Source organism: Mus musculus, chromosome 19 (assembly GCF_000001635.26).
Source record: "Mus musculus strain C57BL/6J chromosome 19, GRCm38.p6 C57BL/6J".
Classification (NCBI taxonomy): Eukaryota; Metazoa; Chordata; class Mammalia; order Rodentia; family Muridae; genus Mus; species Mus musculus.
The window spans coordinates 49,061,509-49,082,604 of record NC_000085.6 but is presented as its reverse complement, the minus strand read 5'-3'; positions in this window follow the sequence as shown (position 1 = coordinate 49,082,604).

Below are 21,096 nucleotides of genomic sequence, written 5' to 3'. Positions count from 1 at the left end.
TCCATCTATCTGTCTGCTATTGATCATAATGATATTATTCAGTAGTTGTATCATTTGACAATCACATCTAGTGTCAAAAGGCCTTTCTAATGAAATAATTTATTCTTGTGAAGAAAGATGAGAATAAAGAAAACCAGTTAACTAGTAACTAGACATAATTCATATACTGAGTAAAGAGGCTATAGAAATATATATATATATATATATATGTATATATATATATATATATATATATATACATATATATATACACACACACTTCATACTTACTAGGGACAATCCAACAGGATTCATGCCTTCCTTCTAAAATTGTATTTGCCCAACAATATCAACTTCTATAATTTTGTGTGTGAAAATCATTAACCAGTGATAATTTTTAATAGAAAACATTTAATAGACTGCCTACTTATATTAAAATTAAAATGTACAACTCACCAAAATGTAACCATTCACTTAAAGAAAATAGCTGAAAGGTGTGTACGCAGAGACACACGATCCTAGCGTGCATCCACAGGGTGTTTGTTTGTGTCACAGCCTCAAGCTAAAGGACGATTATAAAGTTTCTAGGTCTTGCTTCCTACTCACACTTTCCAAAGGGGAGCCCATGGTTCAAACAGACAGAAAAACCTGCTTTAGGTAACAGGAAAATGGATTCCAAGACACTTCATTGGGTTTATTTGTTTGTTTATATTTTTAATATCCATGGACAAGTTTTAAAATAATAAGGGCTTTCCATTCTAAACTCTGTAATTGCTACAGGATATAGTCCTCTAAAACACAAAAATATAGCAAAAAAAGTTGGTAAAAACTGGTTTTGATATCAATATTTTTAAGTCTCCTAACCATCCATCATATGATCCATCTTATCCTCATACATCAAAGTCCTTTCAGTCTCCTGTTGTAGATGCTATCAATGGCAGTCATAACTGAATCTCAACTCATCTTTTCCATCCTTAAACGATTGCCCATAAACTTGTCATGGCTTTAGACAGGCATTCATGAAATTGCCTCTGCGCACACTAGCACACAACTAGACTGATTGGCTCGCTGCAGTGAGTGTGTTCTAACAGGCAGCTCTAACCAGGACACTATTTTACACCAAGATCTCCCTACAACTCCACATACTCTCCAAAATTCCATCAGATTGGTCTCCAATGCTCCCATGTCTTTGAAAAAAATGGCTTGCTTAAATGCCAATGTGGCCACCTATAGGCTTCTTCAAAATGACCAATCTCTTCCTTACTTTGAAGTTTTGCTTGATTGTGCTTCTGCTTAGAATATCTTCTCTCAGATTGGGATTATTGGCATCCTGGTATTCACTTATCATCTATCTGGAGACCTCTATTGCTCAATTACCACTTCCTTCTTTCATCTGTCTGCTCCCCTTCCCCTTTTTAATAGCAGTTACCACTGTCTGAAATGACTGTGGCAAAATTAAACATATAGATGCTGTATTTTGCTTACAAGGATGTAAGCTCCACAAGGCAAGGAAGTTTGTGCTCCCTGTCTCAGTCTCCATGGCAGCCAAAATGTGTCTAATACTCAGATAATAGCCAATCAGTATTTATTTAATAGATGACTGTGTTCAATTATAAATCTTTATGATTAAAAAAGTCATCTTCTGCAAACATGTGCCATTATGATTTTAATTCCAATTCCCCAGCAGTTATCCTGTTAACTAACTAAGCATTTCACCATTAATAGAGTCAATCAAGAAAGTAAGTCTACAGTTCAGGCTATTACAGTACATTGAATTACCCCATATATTAAAACGCCTGGAACCTGGGTGTCATAGCTATTTGGCTGAGAGTTATTTACTGCTTTTGGACCATAGAGATGGCTATGCTCAAGTGCTCTCATAATAGCAGAAAAGCTCCTAGAATGCCTATTGCTAATTATATTATTACTTTATACATTGCAGGCAATACCTAACCAGTCCCTTTAGCATCTCTGCTTAAGAGCAGAGGCAAAAAACAGCCTTAGAGACAGATGTCATTATGAATGAATGAAGCTCATGCAGTATTTTTGAAAGTAAACTTTTCACTTCTTTTAAATTCTGTGATGTCCAGTGTATTGTATCCATTACCCAAATAAAAGACCATTGGAGTGTATGTTTTATTTAATTCAAGATATTAGGGTTATCCATAAAGTACCATGTAATGAAAAAAATTCTCTAAATAAACATCATTGGTACCAGCCAGAGTGTGATTTATGTCCAGGCCTGCATCTTCTAAGATGGATTTTTTTAAAAAAAAAAAAATCTTAGTGAGATGATTTAATACTTAATATTTTATTTGTAAAATCTCAAAAATAATAGAACTTACCTTACAAAGTATTTACAACAACTACAAGACAATTTATTAAAACAAGTAGTGTAATAGCTATGGCATTAAAATCACTATCTATATTTTATTTATATTGCCATTAAGTATTTGAAGGATCAATAAATAAGACTTTATGAAACAGAATGGCATAACATAGTTGAGACTATGGAAGAGAAAATACTGTGTATGTTACCAGAAATTATAACTATGTAAATGAAATGGGGCACACATAACAATAGAAGCTGCAAGTCCTAATTAAAAATAAGGTAACAGATTTGAGATTCAAGGGAGCATTGCTGGACTAAGGACACCGGATTTGTTCATAAAAGAGTGGAAAAGTTAAGCAGCATTGCTAGCAAGTTAAATTCTAAAAAGTTGGAGTTAAAAGTTAAAGGATTCATAGATGGGAAACATTATGCTAATTTCAAGTTCCTATTATCTGGGTTCGTTGCTGTTTATCTTGCTTTTATTCCTACTGAGGGCAGGTCCCCTAGAGACTCACTCTTCAGAAAGATTTTGTTAGTCTCATTCTGGTGTCTAGTGTCCCCGAGAATAAGAGAATCTTTTCAAGCACTTTAACATTATCTTACACTTTACTTCCATGTATCTGCAAAGACTCAGATGTCCCTTATATTTAGCTTCCATTCCTTTTACTGTAACAGTTATGTAAAAGGATACAATAAATCAGAAGCAAGGAATAGTCATTTGAACAATACAATCGATTTTAAAGGAGAAAACCACATCTATTTCTAGACCATATGAAAGTAAAAAGGTGTGGATACATGCTTGTCTCACCCATGTTTTTCGTATGTTTCTTCTTTGGCAGATAACAGGAATTATATTGTGTTATAGTTGTATAGTCAATAAAAGAGATATTCTAGTGAAAAAATGACTTTTCTCTATAGACAGTGGAGCATTTGCAGGGCTTCCATGGGTGCGACCTCACTCCTTTATTAAGAATGCTCTTTGTGAGTTATTTCAGCCATAGGTCTTGCAGAAGTTCAGTGAGCATTAACTAATTAATCCTCATGTCATTTCCATGAGAAAGGTAAGGCATTTATTTGAAGGCACAATCTACCATGATGAAAGGTGGAGAGAAAACTGCTTGACAGTGTTTGATGACTGCATGGTGTTCAGGTGTTAGTGAAAGCAGACTTTTACAAGGATGAGCAGAGCCAACACTTCTGGCACAGAGACTTCTCCATCTTAGCAGCAACCTAACCATTTTCTCCAATATATTCTTACTGACTCAAATCTACCCCCATCTGCTAGGAAGGCACAGTGCCCAGCAATCATTGGTCAGATCCTTGGCACAAATCTTGGCAGATGAGCATTCTCTGGGCTGTCTGTACCCCACTGCTATCTAGCATCTGTTTTGACAGATGTTTTACCTCTGGGTCCTTTGGTATGCCATCCCTGCTGTTGTATGTCTACTTGCAGCACATCTGCCACTGTGTAAATACCAAGCAACAAAGTAAATAATAGAGGATAGAGTTTTTTCCCTCTCTCCCTGCCTCCTTCTTTCTCTGTGCCTGTATGTTTGGGCGCTTCTGTGTGTGTGTGTGTGTGTGTGTGTGTGTGTGTGTGTGTGTGTGTGTGTCTGTGTGCGTGTGTGTGTCTGTGTGCATGTGTGTGTGTGGTGCATGTGTGTGTGTGTGCGCGCGCGCGCGTGTGTGTGTGAGCGCCCATGTGTGTGTATTTGTGCTTGACAAGAACAAAAATAACAAAAATCATGATGTACTTCCCCAGTGTTATTCCCACAGGCTTTCCCATGTGATGATTTCTATGGCTATAGCTAGGGAACATTAGGGCACCTATGGTTCATGTTCAAAATGAATACCTCAAAAGATATTGCTTCCAGAGTCAAATAATGTAAGAGTCTTCAGGCTCAGAATTCTGAATCACAAAGTCAGAAAGGACGCAATATCTCTCCCATATTGAAGCAGTATCACGAATATTGAGGGTGCCCTTAATGGTTCCTGCAGGTCATTGTATATTTATTTATTCAGCTGATACTTATTGAGTACCTTCAACATACGCATGCCTGCGGTAGATGAACTCAGGCTTGAGAGAGAGACAGTTTTTGACATCCAGCAGGGAAAATAAGATATAAACACAGGAAAGAGTATGGTTGCTACCAACAGATATCAGTAGCAGGTGTCCATAGAAACATTAACCCCATATCCATGGGTTGGGCATAAAAAGGAAGGATTTCCTAGTGGTAAATTATGGTAATTTTCATTTCATTTATTCTATGATGAAACAGAGAAATGATTTTATACACAAAGGAACAGATATAGAAATGGCATGAAGGATGACCTAGGTCTATGTTACAGGCGTCACAGTAATTTACCTTAAAATAAGTACATAGAAATAGTGGATGCATCTGTATTATTAAATGTGGTCTACATCCTTGGGTGAGTTTTATTTTTAAAGTTGACTAATTTTTATCAGAAATACATGTTCTAAGAGCATTTGCCAGTCACAGAAACTAAAACAAGCAGAATATGCCTTAATACATGCCAACATACTCCAATGTGGTTATGTAACCATGTATATATATTTACTGAAATCCATAGAGGAAAACAACTAATTATCCTGGTGATACCAGAAATCAGTCTTTTGTTTCAATGATCACATGGATATCATAAGCCCCAATAAGTTTGAAAAAATAAATTATAATGGCATTAGACCAGCAACTGAATTCAAAGTTTTGCTATCCTCACAGACATCTACCATGGAAACACTTTACTGAGTTTCAGTGTAAATTAATGCTCACAGTAGACTCTCATATATCCATCTTGGAACTATGCTCTTTGAAGAATGTCAAGAGTCCCATAGAACTGAGAGTAATTGCAAATGATCTGATAATTCATAATTTTGTGACAGTTTACCAGCAGCTTACTACCTCCCTCAGAACTGATGTAAGACAGTTAACCCTACAGTTCCATTCCTGATACTAGAGGTTAGCCATAGCTACTAAGAGAACTTGGCAATAGTTCTACTGCAAGCTGGCTTAAGTGGGTTCTCTAATGTGAATTATGGTTAATGGTTAATTTGACCCCCAACAAGGAGAGGATGGGTTCACGAAGCATAAGATTTAAAAGTCCACAAAGCACTAAGCATCATGGTGTGGGACTGTTGAAACTCACTCCAGATAGTTACACAACCATGGCTAACTTGACCAGGCTTCAAATCTTTTACTGCCTCTGCTGTATATTGTCTATCTACCTAACATAACCTTTTAGAACAGTCAGGGTTCCAAATCCACATCCCCCCCCGAAAACAGGTTATTGATTAGTCATTAGGTATTGTGTTATGACATTTAGAAAAAGAACAGACATACTTTTGAAATAGCAATGGTGCCCTCTTACTTTTGACCATTACCCAACACATGACACTTTAGTAGATATAGGTAAGTTGCAGTTCACTATACAGACCTTGAGTTTGCTTCTTTTGAGACACATCCTTTCTTTTGTAGTTTTTCATGTGTATAAATTATTCTCTCTGGCCTATTAGCATGTAGAATCTTCAGTCCCAGCCCTCCATCTTATCATAGGAGCACTGGGATTACATGGAATCAGAAGGTTTAACCCAGGTCCTCATACTTGTCCAGAGACATTTACCTACTGAGACTTCCCCACAGTAATCTTTTATCCAAAAAGATTCACCATAAGGTTCAAAGCTGTGGTTTTGGTGACAGCTAGATAAGACTATTGTTTCTCTTTCCTGGTGGCTTACATAGCACTTTCCAGAACTATGGAAACTGGACCATAGGAAGAAGACTTCTCAGTCTTATTCAGCTCAAAATTCCAGGTCCTGTGTCCTAAGTCTGCAGTGCCTTCAGCAACAGATTACCTTCAACCTCAGAAAGGCATCCCATGGTGATAGCAGCAATCTGTGAAGCACAACAGGACAAATCATGGCAAGATATCCTTAATGGTACAATAGTGGTACTTCCTCACTATTGATAGCCAACAGCAGTCTAAGTGGACATAAAGCCCACTTTGAAGGGAAATATTATACCTGGCACTAAGAAACACAGCCAATTTCATAGGGCTAATGAGGTCTGGGATTTTTAGTAGAAAATCTTCTAGTTTTCTAGACACTTTACTTAACTATACTCTGTCTTATCTGTATGCACACAGAGATGTGTAGTTCTCATCATTCATCAAAGAGGCTTCTGTTTTTACAGAAAATGGAGACCATCACAGAAAGTCATAATTGAACACAATGCAGAGATCATTGGAAGCCTAGCCTCGATGAATAATATACATCAGAGCTTCAATATCAGTAGCTTAGGAAACATCCCAGAAAAGGGACTGAAAAAAATTGCAAGAAAATAGAATATCAGAAAGTGTGCCCTGCGACCACCTCCCTTAGACATAAACAGCTGCACAGACAAGACCTACACGATGGTAGTATCAGCAGACATATTAACATGGAAGCAGAAATTCTCTCAGGGTTCTTCTACTAGACAAAGAACAGCAGGCAACTAAAGTCTGCTGAGTAGAGGGGCAGTAGCTTCTCCCAGGGTTGAGGTCCCTGGTTGGTGATGCAATTCAAAACTCTGAAATCACATGTACACAGTCAGCAGAAGGAGTTTCAGCAAGCTTATACATGTCTGTTTGTCTCTGTCGCTCTGTCTCTCTTTGTCTCTCTTTTTGTCTCTCTCTTTCTGTATAATAATAATAATAATCAAAGAAACAGAGGCTATCAACTTGAGAGTAGGTAGACATGGAATAGACTGCAGGAAGGAAAATAAAGGAAGATAGTTATGCAATTATATTAAACAAACAAACAAAACAACAACAACAACAATTCCTGTGTTTGTTCATATCTGTTTCAGATCATCAGTCCTGGGATTTTTGTTTATGTAGTATATTTGTTTTACTATTCTCCTTCCCGTATTCTATAGGAGATTATCAATTGCAAGATGATCAATGTAAGACCTAAAACCAGCCGGAGAGCTTCTATGTATCAGTATGACCACTAATTTTTTTTTAAAGAGAAGTGTGTGTGTGTGTGTGAGAGAGAGAGAGAGAGAGAGAGAGAGAGAGACAGAAACAGAGACAGAGAGACAGAGAGACACAGAGAGAGAGAGAGACAGAGAGAGAGAGACAGACAGACAGACAGAAAGAGAGAGAGACAGACAGACAGAGAGAGAGAGAGAGAGAGAGAGAGAGAGAGAGAGAGAGAGAGAGAGAATGAAGGTGGCAGATTCCCTGGAACTGGAATTGCAGTTGTGAGATGCCATATGGGTGTTGAGAATTGAACCAGGTTCCTTCTCAAAGAAAAGCCGGTGCCCTTTACTACTGAACCATCTCTCTGCCCCGCCTCTCTTGTTTTTGAGCATTCTGTGAGTAATTTCATCTGTGTGTAGGATGTGTAAATCAGTATAAGCATGCTTTCATTAACAAGAATAACTTGCTTTTCTGCTTTTTTTTTCCATTTTTTATTAGGTATTTAGCTCATTTACATTTCCAATGCTATACCAAAAGTCCCCCATACCCACCCACCCCCACTCCCCTACCCACCCACTCCCCCTTTTTGGCCCTGGCATTCCCCTGTACTGGGGCATACAAAGTTTACGTGTCCAATGGGCCTCTCTTTCCAGTGATGGCCTATTAGGCCATCTTTTGTTACATATGCAGCTAGAGTCAAGAGCTCCGGGGGACTGGTTAGTTCATAATGTTGTTCCACCTATAGGGTTGCAGATCCCTTTAGCTCCTTGGGTTCTTTCTCTAGCTCCTCCATTGGGAGCCCTGTGATCCATCCATTATCTGACTGTGAGCATCCACTTCTGTGTTTGCTAGGCCCCGGCATAGTCTCACAAGAGATAGCTACATCTGGGTCCTTTCAATAAAATCTTGCTAGGGTATGCAATGGTGTCAGCGTTTGGATGCCGATCATGGGGTGGATCCCTGGATATGGCAGTCTCTACATGGTCCATCCTTTCATCTCAGCTCCAAACTTTGTCTCCGCAACTCCTTCCATGGGTGCTTTGCTTCCAACTCCAAGGAGGGGCATAGTGTCCACACTTCAGTCTCCATTCTTCTTGAGTTTCATGTGTTCAGCAAATTGTACCTTATATCTTGGGAATCCTAGGTTTGGGGCTAATATCCACTTATCAGTGAGTACATATTGTGTGAGTTCCTTTGTGAATGTGTTACCTCACTCAGGATGATGCCCTCCAGGTCCATCCATTTGGCTAGGAATTTCATAAATTCATTCTTTTTAATAGCTGAGTAGTACTCCATTGTGTAGATGTACCACATTTTCTGTATCCATTCCTCTGTTGAGGGGCATCTGGGTTCTTTCCAGTTTCTGGCTATTATAAATAAGGCTGCTATGAACATAGTGGAGCATGTGTCCTTCTTACCAGTTGGGGCATCTTCTGGATAAATGCCCAGGAGAGGTATTGCTGGATCCTCTGGTAGTACTATGTCCAATTTTCTGAGGAACCGCCAGATGGATTTCCAGAGTGGTTGTACAAGCCTGCAATCCCACCAACAATGGAGGAGTGTTCCTCTTTCTCCACATCCACGCCAGCATCTGCTGTCACCTGAATTTTTGATCTTAGCCATTCTGACTGGTGTGAGGTGGAATCTCAGGGTTGTTTTGATTTGCATTTCCCTGATGATTAAGGATGTTGAACATTTTTTCAGGTGCTTCTCTGCCATTCGGTATTCCTCAGGTGAGCATTTTTTGTTCAGTTCTGAGCCCCATTTTTTAATGGGGTTGTTCGATTTTCTGAAGTCTACCTTCTTGAGTTCTTTATATATGTTGGATATTAGCCCCCTATCTGATTTAGGATAGGTAAAGATCCTTTCCCAATCTGTTGGTGGTATTTTTGTCTTGTTGACGGTGTCTTTTGCCTTGCAGAAACTTTGGAGTTTCATTAGGTCCCATTTGTCAATTCTCGATCTTACAGCACATGCCATTGCTGTTCTGTTCAGGAATTTTTCACCTGTGCCCATATCTTCAAGGCTTTTCCCCACTTTCTCCTCTATAAGTTTCAGTGTCTCTGGTTTTATGTGAAGTTCTTTGATCCACTTAGATTTGACCTTAGTACAAGGAGATAAGTATGGATCGATTCGCATTCTTCTACATGATAACAACCAGTTGTGCCAGCACCAATTGTTGAAAATGCTGTCTTTCTTCCACTGGATGGTTTTAGCTCCCTTGTCGAAGATCAAGTGACCATAGGTGTGTGGGTTCATTTCTGGGTCTTCAATTCTATTCCATTGGTCTACTTGTCTGTTTCTATACCAGTACCATGCAGTTTTTATCACAATTGCTCTGTAGTAAAGCTTTAGGTCAGGCATGGTGATTCCACCAGAGGTTCTTTTATCCTTGAGAAGACTTTCTGCTATCCTAGGTTTTTTGTTATTCCAGATGAATTTGCAAATTGCTCCTTCTAATTCGTTGAAGAATTGAGTTGGAATTTTGATGGGGATTGCATTGAATCTGTAGATTGCTTTTGGCAAGATAGCCATTTTTACAATGTTGATCCTGCCAATCCATGAGCATGGGAGATCTTTCCATCTTCTGAGATCTTCTTTAATTTCTTTCTTCAGAGATTTGAAGTTTTTATCATACAGATCTTTCACCTCCTTAGTTAGAGTTATGCCAAGATATTTTATACTATTTGTGACTATTGAGAAGGGTGTTGTTTCCCTATTTTCTTTCTCAGCCTGTTTATTCTTTGTATAGAGAAAGGCCATTGACTTGTTTGAGTTTATTTTATATCCAGCTACTTCACCGAAGCTGCTTATCAGGTTTACGAGTTCTCTGGTAGAATTTTTAGGGTCACTTATATATACTATCATATCATCTGCAAAAAGTGATATTTTGACTTCCTCTTTTCCAATTTGTATCCCCTTGATCTCCTTTTGTTGTCGAATTGCTCTGGCTAATACTTCAAGTACTATGTTGAAAAGGTAGGGAGAAAGTGGGCAGCCTTGTCTAGTCCCTGATTTTAGTGGGATTGCTTCCAGCTTCTCTCCATTTACTTTGATGTTGGCTACTGGTTTGCTGTAGATTGCTTTTATCATGTTTAGGTATGGGCCTTGAATTCCTGATCTTTCCAAAACTTTTATCATGAATGGGTGTTGAATCTTGTCAAATGCTTTTTCTGCATCTAACGAGATGATCATGTGGTTTTTGTCTTTGAGTTTGTTTATATAATGGATTACATTGATGGATTTTCGTATATTAAACCATCCCTGCATTCCTGGAATAAAACTTACTTGGTCAGGATGGATGATTGCTTTAATATGTTCTTGGATTCGGTTAGCGAGAATTTTATTGAGGATTTTTGCATCGATATTCATAAGAGAAATTGGTCTGAAGTTCTCTATATTTGTTGAAACTTTCTGTGGTTTAGGTATCAGAGTAATAGTGGCTTCATAAAATGAGTTGGGTGGAGTACCTTCTACTTCTATTCTGTGAAATAGTTTGTGCAGAACTGGAATTAGATCTTCTTTGAAGGTCTGATAGAACTCTGCACTAAACCCGTCTGGTCCTGGGCTTTTTATTGGCTGGGAGACTATTAATAACTGCTTCTATTTCTTTAGGTGATATGGGACTGTTTAGCTGGTCAACTTGATCCTGACTCAACTTTGGTACCTGGTATCTGTCCAGAAATTTGTCCATGTCTGGTGTAATTCTGATAGGCCTTCCTTTATATGTTACTTGACCTTTTTCCCTTACTGCTTTTAATATTCTATCTTTATTTAGTGCATTTGTTGTTCTGATTATTATGTGTCGGGAGGAATTTCTTTTCTGGTCCAGTCTATTTGGAGTTCTGGAGGCTTCTTGTATGATCATGGGCATCTCTTTCTTTATGTTTGGGAAGTTTTCTTCAATTATTTTGTTGAAGATGTTTGCTGGTCCTTTGAGTTGAAAATCTTCATTCTCATCCACTCCTATTATGCGTAGGTTTGGTCTTCTCATTGTGTCCTGGATTTCCTGGATGTTTTGAGTTAGGATCCTTTTGCATTTTGTATTTTCTTTGACTGTTGTGTCGATGTTCTCTATGGAATCTTCTGCACCTGAGATTCTCTCTTCCATTTCTTGTATTCTGTTGCTGATGCTCGCATCTATGGTTCCAGATCTCTTTCCTAGGGTTTCTATCTCCAGCGTTGCCTCGCTTTGGGTTTTCTTTACTGTGTCTACTTCCCTTTTTAGTTCTAGTATGGTTTTGTTCATTTCCATTACCTGTTTGGATGTGTCTTCCTGTTTTTCTTTAAGGACTTCTACCTGTTTGGCTGTGTTTTCCTGCTTTTCTTTAAGGGCCTGTAACTCTTTAGCAGTGCTCTCCTGTAATTCTTTAAGTGACTTATGAAAGTCCTTCTTGATGTCCTCTATCATCATCATGAAAAATGCTTTTAAATCTGGGTCTAGATTTTCGGTTGTGTTGGGGTGCCCAGGACTAGGTGGGGTGGGAGTGCTGCGTTCTGATGATGGTGAGTGGTCTTGATTTCTGTTAGTAGGATTCTTACGTTTGTCTTTCGCCATCTGGTAATCTCTGAAGCTAGCTGTTATAGTTGTCTCTGTTGAGAGCTTGTACTTCAGGTGACTCTGTTAGCCTCTATAAGCAGACCTGGGAGGTTAGCACTCTCCTTGGTTTCTGTGGGTAGAGTATTCTCTGCAGGAAAGCTCTCTTCTTGCAGGGAAGGTACCAAGATATCTGGTGTTCGAACCGGACTCCTGGCAGAGGTTGTGTTCCACTCACTAGAGGTCTTAGGATCCCGTGGGGAATCCTGTGTGGGCCCTTGCGGGTGTCAGGCGACTCTGCTGGCAAGGAAGCCCGGGGCTCGAGTGGAGCGGAAGGGGCTTTTGCCCCAGGTCAGGCCCGGGCAGTCTGCTTCCCTATGTACTGCAGTCTCAGGTTCCGCGCGATTGGATTGGGGCTGGTGCTGTGTTCCACTCACCAGAGGTCTTAGGATCCCGTGGGGAATCCTGTGGGGGCCCTTGCGGGTGTCAGGCAACTCCGCTGGCCAGGATGTCTGGGGCTGGAGTGGAGCGGAAGGGGCTTTTGTCCCGGGTCAGGCCTGGGCAGTCTGCTTCCCTATGTACCGCAGTCTCAGGTTCTGCGCATTGGATTGGGGCCGGCGCTGTGTTCCACTCACCAGAGGTCTTAGGATCCCGTGGGGAATCCTGTGTGGGCCCTTGCGGGTGTCAGGCAACTCCTCTGGCAAGGAAGCCCGGGGCTCGAGTCGCTTTTCTGCTTTTTATGTGTTCTACTTTCACGGACTGTGCCTTTATGTTATAAGACATTTTAAACAATTATTTATTTTAAATTTTGATATTATAATTACATAATTTCCCCCCCTTTTCCAAATCTTCCTATATAATTCTCTTTGGTAATTTTCAAATTCATGGTCCCTTTTTATTCGAAAGAGGAAGAGCAATGTACATGCTAATGTGAGCAGAGTGTGCTCAGCAGGCCTCCCCTTATATGACATGCCCTTATATGACATGTCCTAAGGACACTGACTTTGTGCTTATGATCCCCGGACTCTTAGATTTCCAACTCTTTTAACAATTTTGATAATAGTCCTACTAGTTTAGTCAGTGGATTGATGACTCTCTCTCTCTGTCTCTGTCTCTGTCTCTGTCTCTGTCTCTGTCTCTGTGTGTGTGTCTGTGTGTCTGTGTTGCACAAATTCTCTAAATGTGTCACTCAAGAAAATCTCCCAAATCACAGAGCAGAAACAAGTCTAAACCAGTTGTTAATTCTGTTCTGAAGTGTTACTCTCTGAGCAGTTATTAATGTGGGTGATGTCTTCTTAAATGTGACAAATTTGACAGCCATTCTGTTCTACATTGAAATATCAGGATGGGTGAAATATTAATTCATGTCCAGAAATTATGGGGGGAAAATTAGTGGTTAAAAGTTGAAAGAAACATGAAATGTGGATCAGGGTCCTTAGTCAATGTCAGAGGCCAGTCTTTTCATCTTTAGAATAAGATGGTTACCCAGAAAGCTGGAAGGAAACAATGGAGATGGAATATGCAGGACTCAGGGTAGAGAGCGACAGCACTTCATACTGGGGGTATTTTATAGCTAATTTTCTATGCCACAGGATAACAAAAGGCAAAAGCTTATTTCAAAGTCATTGCTATGAAGCCTCTGGATGCTCTCTGCATTCTGCCATGAAGTACAGGGACACTTCCATGAGGGATGAAGGCAGATGTGAGGACAACTCCATCTGTCTTAGTTAAGGCTTCCTATGGCGAATGTGATGGGGGCCAGCACATGGCTCCAGTGGTACTCATGGAGAACGTTCTGATCATATGGCCAGCACATTCCAGCCTGCAGCCTGGCACATCAGGTTTCCCCCCAGCACCCCCTATTTTCCTACTTATTTGCTTCACATCAGTGTATCACTCATGAGTCATCCCCTAATCCCCCCTGGAAATTGCTATAAGCTACTTAATACCTTCTAACAAATCCTTTCCTGTTTCAATTTATGGGAATTAATTATGAAGACAGCAAATGCTATCTCTCATCAAGATCGTATCTGAAAAGCCTGTTAGAAACAATAATATCATGTCAGCTAATTCCAAAGGAAGGACTATATTCATTTATTTCAAAGCACAATAATATATCTTAGGACACAATACTCAAGAATCAGATTGTTCAACATCTACAGAGTATACCTTTGTGCACACTGCTTGTTTTCTAAATGGATACGGGGCTAAAATTCTCACCAGACAAGTAAGTAGCATATTCACAATGCCATGATTTCACTTCACTTTCTGGTCAAGAAACCTCATCCTCACAAATCCCTATCATTAATGAAGACTGATGTCTAAAGTCAAACGGAATATTCATGTACATGATACCGAAGCGCATCGATATATACAGATGTTATCATTCAATACTACAGAAACAAAACACACATATCCCAAGTTAATACTTTAATATTCATGGCTGTAATATAAAAGATAATAATGAATTCATCGCTGTTTTGCAGCTGGGGAATAAAATAAGCTGCATTTCCTGGCATAATTGAACGAGGGACCCTAGACTGCGATTTCATTCTTCTCAACGTGTGTCTGTCTCATTTCCCTATATGGATTTGTAACTTCTACAAACCTGATATTTACACGCTCCCAGTGACATTACCTAGTAACCATGAACCTTTTCTTAAGTTCAAGTTGCTCACTATGCTGAATCTATGATCACCTCTGTTTTAGCTGTCATGGTCTGGATAGGACCTGGGCTAGGCCAGAGCTGGTTCCTGTAAGCAGCGGTGTGTTTGGAAGTAGACTTGGTACAGCAGTATGTGATTAGAAGAGTCTAGGGGGAGAAGAAGCCACCCCCAATCTATTTGAAGGACTATACATCAGATAAACAAAGGTCTACTGTAAGACATTCATTCCTTGATTTAATAGAATAAAAGGCAATATTGGTGCTCATTTCTATAAACTATAAAACACATCTCTAGATTTTGCTTTCTTGTGTACTACTTTCCAGTTCTCATATCTATTCACTTCAGTACGTTGATTCTCCTTTTCAATGAGAGAGTCTACACATAATAGAATATGCTATTATAAACATTTTATAAAGGCCAAGTAAACATAGAGCTGCATACAAAAATCTAGCACCTTCCAAAAGAGAACAATGTGAAAATTTAGTATATGATATTCTATCATATTTGACAATAGAAACTTGCGATTAATTTATCTCATTGATGCTTTTAGTCACATAAGCAATGACTATAGATATGATGGTGATTTTTATTCATTTCACTGTAATTATTTTTTTTCAGAGAAGTAAAAACAGTTTGACAAAATAAGAAGTTTAACTCTTAGAGCTATCAATATGCATTAGCTAGATAATGGGATACTTAGTTTATTTTTTCCATTCTTGTGGAGGTCACTCTTAGATGATAAGCTGATGAGGTCATTTTGATTAATTGTAAAATGTTGTAAGAATTTGGATCGGTGGTATGACTGAGTAGCTCAGGCGAAAGATAATCACATTAAGCAGAAAACCACAAGGGGCACATATATCTGTTCTATGATGTAAGGCTGCGATGTCTTGATTCTTAGCAGCCTGTAGAAGAAGAGGCCCTGGGTGTCTCCTTTCTAGGCTTTGCACTTTCCAGCTGTTACAAGATTCCTCCTATAAACATGTTAAATTTACAGACTCAAGGCATTTTACCAATGTCCCCATCCTAGCTAAGGACACAGCCTGTGTTCTTTGCTGAAAATGTTTATCTTTTCTGAGGTTCCTAGAAATATGCCTTGCCGCCAAGTCCTACTTGGCCATGTGGAAGGGATAGTATGACATAGTATTCATACACACACACACACACACACACACACACACACACACACACACACACTTCTGCCAAGGTCACTGCGATATATTCTCCCTGATCTTCCCCTGTTTCTCCAGGCCCAACCAGAGAAGTGTCCAATCGCCACTTACCTGAAATCTTACATGGCTACTTAGCTTATCTCTTGTCACTAAGGTGTCCCTTTCTCATTCTCCAAGTCATGGTGATTTTGTGCCACTTCTCTGCATCCTTGCCTGTGCAACTCTAAATATTCCACTCCATGGACAGCCATTGGCCATTAGCATCTTTATTGAGTGATCAAAAACAATTAGCTTCTGCAATGTGCTTAACATTAAAAAATAAGCTGTGTTTCAGTATTACTCCTTTTTAAAAGGCTAATATATTGTTGTGTTGACAGCACCTTCTCTCTGTCTGCATAACTAAGTAGGAGTTTATATCTTTAAACCCTTTGTGTTGTACATAACGCCCATAACTTTAGAAGAAAGAAGTGCTATATATCATGTGTAACACTTGTTGTATTTCTGGGTTCTCATAAAAATCCTGTGACATACACAGGGCAGAAAATCAGGTCATCCCCAGAGATGAACAGATCCAAATGAAAATTCTAAGGGATAAGTGACTCTCTAAACTTATCCAGCTTTTAGTTAGAAGGATTCAGCATCCCTCATGACAGGGCATGTATTGATTAAATGGCCAGTGACATATATTAACCAAAAAATTCAGAATACCTATGATACAGCTCATAGACCATATGAAGCTTAATGAGAAGGAAGGCACAAGTGGTGGTGCTTCAGTTCCTCATAGAAGGGGGAACCAAACAATTCTAGGAAGCAGATGGAGGGAGGGGTCTGGGTGAGAGGAGAAAGGAAAAGAGTGGCAGGATTTGGTATGGGGAGAGACAGTAAAGAAGCCCAAAGCACCAGGAGAATGAATGGAAATATGCAGTGTGGGAAGTATGGGGGAGGGAACCTCTAGAATATTTCTGAGACCTGGGATGTGTGAGGCTCTCAGGACTTAATGGAGATGACCTTAGATGAAATGCCTAACAGTGGGGAGATGGAATCTGAAGAGATCAACTCTAGTAGATAGACAGGGCCCCGACTGGAGAGATGGGGACACCTACCCATCTTCAAAATTTTTGACTCAAAATTATTCTTGTCTAAAAAAAATGCAAAGGACAAAAATGGAACAGACACTGATGGGAAGGCCATCTAGTGACCAGCCCAGCTTGGGATCCTGCCCATGGCAGGTATCAAACCCTGACAATGTTACTGATGCCATGTTATGCTTGTAGATAGGAGCCTAGCATGGCTGTCCTCGGAGAGGCTCTACTAGCAGCTGTCTGAGACAGATGCAGATACTTAGAACCAAGCATTGGACTGAGGTCAGGGACCCTAATGGAAGAGGTTCCCCTGAGGGAAAGGATTGAAGGAGCTAAAGGAGATAGCAACACCATAAGAATTGCAATGGTATCAACTAACACAGATCCTCGGAGATCCCAGCCATTAAGCCACCAACCGAAGAGCATACTTGGGCTGGCCTCTGGCCCCTGGCACATATGTAGCAGAGGACTGCCTTGTTGGACCTCAGTGGGAAAGGTTGAGGCTAACCTATAGAGACTTGATGTTCCATGAAAGGGGGATGCTGGGAGGGAGTGAAGTGGGGGTGGGTGGATGCATGAGGAGGGTTGGTGGGTGGTTGGGGAAGCACCCCCTCAGAGGCAAAGAGGGAAGGAAGCAGTGGTGAAGAACTCAAGGAGGGGGGGACCAGGAAGGGGGGCAACATTTGGAATGAAATAAAACAAAAAATTATTTTCTTCAGTGGCAAGACTTTAAAGACCTACTTCTTCTAAATAGTTTCCATCTCCTAAGAGCCCATTAAAACATAAAAGTAAGTAGATTCACTCATTGATTAGGTTTGTGCTTTCATGACCCAATCGGCTTTCAATAGGGATGTGAAACTTTTAAAATTAATCAATTTAGTTAGTTTTTATTTATTCACTTTACATTCCACTCACTGCCCTCCTCCCAGTCACCACCATTCCATCCTCTTCTCCTCTGAGTGGGTTGGGTCCCATCCCTGGTATCCACTGATCTTGGCACTTCAAGTCTCAGTGGTTCCTCTCCCACTGAGGTCAGACAAGGCAGGCCAGCTAGAAGAATATAACCTACATACTGGCAACAGCTTTTGGGATAGCTCCTGCTCATGTGGGATAGACCCACATGAATATCTAGCTGCACATCTGCTATATCCTGTCCGGTGGGATTCAGTTATTCGTGGGTACGAGGGGGACTGCAAACCTGGGAGAAAATGAGATGGGGAGGGGTAGAAGAGCTGAAGACCAAGCAAAGAGTTATCAAGGTCTCCGTTTATTAGGCTGAGACGCTGGGTTTTAAAGCATACATCGAGGGAAATAGGGAGGGGTCGAGGGGGAATTTAACAAAGAACAAAGAGGTGGGCATCTGCTGACATGAGGGCCGAAGTCAGGCTCCAGGCAGAGGGTACTCTGCGTCTTATCTCCGGAACATAGATACTCCTTAACAGCCTTGGGGTGTCAGGCCTGGCTCAGGGCATAACTCATGTACTTGGAAGTCATGAGAGTCCAGAAGAGATAGGAAAGAGGGGACTATAATTCAGCTTTTACAGCCTCAGGTGCCAGGAAGAGAACAGGGAGAAGGGAGTGACAACCGGCTCCTAGCACTCCTAGCACGAGGCCATTTGGCCTGTCAGGGTGGGAGATTGTGAAGGGTTCACTTTCTCACGGAATGGTCTCTGACACTGCTATATATGGGAGGCCTAGGTCCAACCCATGTATGTTCTTTGGTTGGTGGTCCAGTCTCCAAGAGTGGCAAAGGTCTAGGTTAGGTGGTTCTGTTGGTGTTCCTATGGAGTTCTTATCCCCTTAGGGACTTCAATCCTTCTTCATATTCTTCCATTAGAGTCTCCAAACTCCACTGTTTGGCTGTGGGTGTTCAGATCTATCTGATTCAGTTAGGGGGTGAAGCCTCTCAGAGGACAGCAATTGTAGACTCCTGTCTATATGTATAATAGACCATTACTAATAGTGTCAGGGTTGGTGCTTGTCCGTGTGATGGGTCATTTTGGTGACCTCCTATATACAAACTATAACGGAAGACCAGGGGTCCATGCTATAGTGATATCTCCTTTGTCTTTGCAAAGGCCTGCCATAGAACATGATTTGAGAATCACTGAACTGGCTCCTCTGCTCCCTCTTTTTTCCCTTACCCAACACTGCAGAGCACAAATCTAAACTGTAGCACAGTGTGCTGAAATCTTGATCTCAGCATACAGAGTGCCCAGGAAGCCTCAACTTCTACAGTTGGTCTCCTCTGCCCAATAATAGCCTTTTGATTTTATTTAAATGTGCCAGACAAGTATAAATTGAATACAAATGCAATTTTCGCTGCAGAAATTTAGAAAAAGTTCAGAACCCAGAATTGCTGCATACACAATAGATTCAAACGAACCTCATTGATATTTCTATAGTGATTCTTATCTGACCTGGTTATAGCCATCGCTTCTGTATTTATTCATTACTGGTTATACAAATTTTTACTTTCTCTAAAGTTGTTATTCCAGACAAAGGGTGGGTTTCCAAAGACTTTCTATTTGGACTTCCATCTGATGTTTGCTTAATAACTTAGATAAGAATGATTTGGGTAGGATTAGTTGCCATTTGCATTTTCCAGTGCAATACTAAACAAAACCTTGCCCTCCCTTTGTTTTGTTGGTATGAAGGTATTTGGTTCTCTTGTTTCAGTTTTAGTTGCTACCATTGCAACAGTGCATCTTCAGTTTGCTGTTCCTTTCTTTCTTTCTTTCTTTCTTTCTTTCTTTCTTTCTTTCTTTCTTTCTTTCTTTCTTTCTTTCTCTGTCTGTCTTCCTTTCTTTCTTTTTTACTTTTTTATTAGATATTTTCTTCATTTACATTTCAAATGCTATCCCTAAAGCCCCCTATACCCTCCCACCACCCTGCTCCCCAACCCACCCACTCCTGCTTCCTGGCCCTGGCAATTCCCCTGTACTGGGGCATATGATCTTCATAATACCAAAGGCCTCTCCTCCCATTAATGGCTGACTAGGCCATCCTCTGCTACATATGCAACTAGAGACACAGCTCCTTTTGTGCTCAGCTCCTTGGCACACAATATTGCTTACACCTTGTGTTTTGGTTTGTTTTGTATTCCTGTGATAAAATTCTGACCCAAGGCAAATCGGGTGGAAAAAAAAGGACTTATTTGACTCTCACACCCTAATCACTCACGGTTCATCCTTCAGGGAGACAATAGCTGAGACTCAAGGACGGCAGGGAACTGGGGTCAGAAACTGAAGCAGAGACCATGCAGATATATTTCTTAGTACCTTTCCTTTTGTGGCTTGTTCAACCCTCTTTCTAAAGCAAACCAGAAGTAATTGACTAGGGTTTAAATGACCTATAGTGGGCAGGTCCCACCCACATCAAAAAAAAAAAAAAAAAAAAAAAAAAAAAAAAAAAAGACTCAAGTCTGGTCAGATCCCACCCACATCCAAAAAAGACTCAAAGACTTGCCTACAGACAAATCTGATAGAAGCATTTCCCAGTTAAGATTTCTTCTTCCTACTTGGTTCTCACATTTGTCAAGCTGACAAAAAGGCCATCAGCACATCTGTACTGCAGGCATTTTCTATCTACTTAACTCAAGGATTCCTTCAGGAGCCACTCTTGATGCCTTTGCTTCATGACATATTGTACTCATCTAATTTACATGCATTTGCATGTTTAATTATTGCTGGTCACCCCAAATAAACTGTCAGACATATTATATGACAGATTTTATCATAATTCTTTTTATTAATTCTTATTCATGGGATAAAGTAGATCCTTAAAGGCATGCTAAATATGTGAATAAAATATTGATAATGATGATGACAATGACGACCATGATATGTAAATGTTGGAAGAGATCAGGCAAATTCTGGATATCTTCTTTTGTACCCAGGAAAGCCATACTGGAAATCCTTAACAGCTCTCCTGCTCAACATTACCTTGTTTTCTGCTCTATCTTTGACTGTGATATCTCCTGAAACATCCCAGCTGTTTCTTGAATTCCTTGTCTTCTCCTCTGCTGTCTTGTGTATGTTTTCTTTATCTTTTGTTTTCCACTTTTTATTCACCATATTGAAAAGAGGATGATAATTGTTATTGAATATCAAAAGGTTAAAAGAGAAGTAGACATAACTATTTCCTTGGGATGTTATCATTTGTCCTCTAGCATGCAAAATCTTTCCCCTTGACCATAAATGAATTCAGGTGAAAAAGATTATGGAAACCTGGGGGTGGTGGTGGTGGTGAGGGGGGATAAAATAAGAGAAAAAAAGAAAGCCGCACAGCAATGAATATGATCATGATTTAAAAGCCCCTTGAATCATTAATTCAACCTAGTATCACCCAC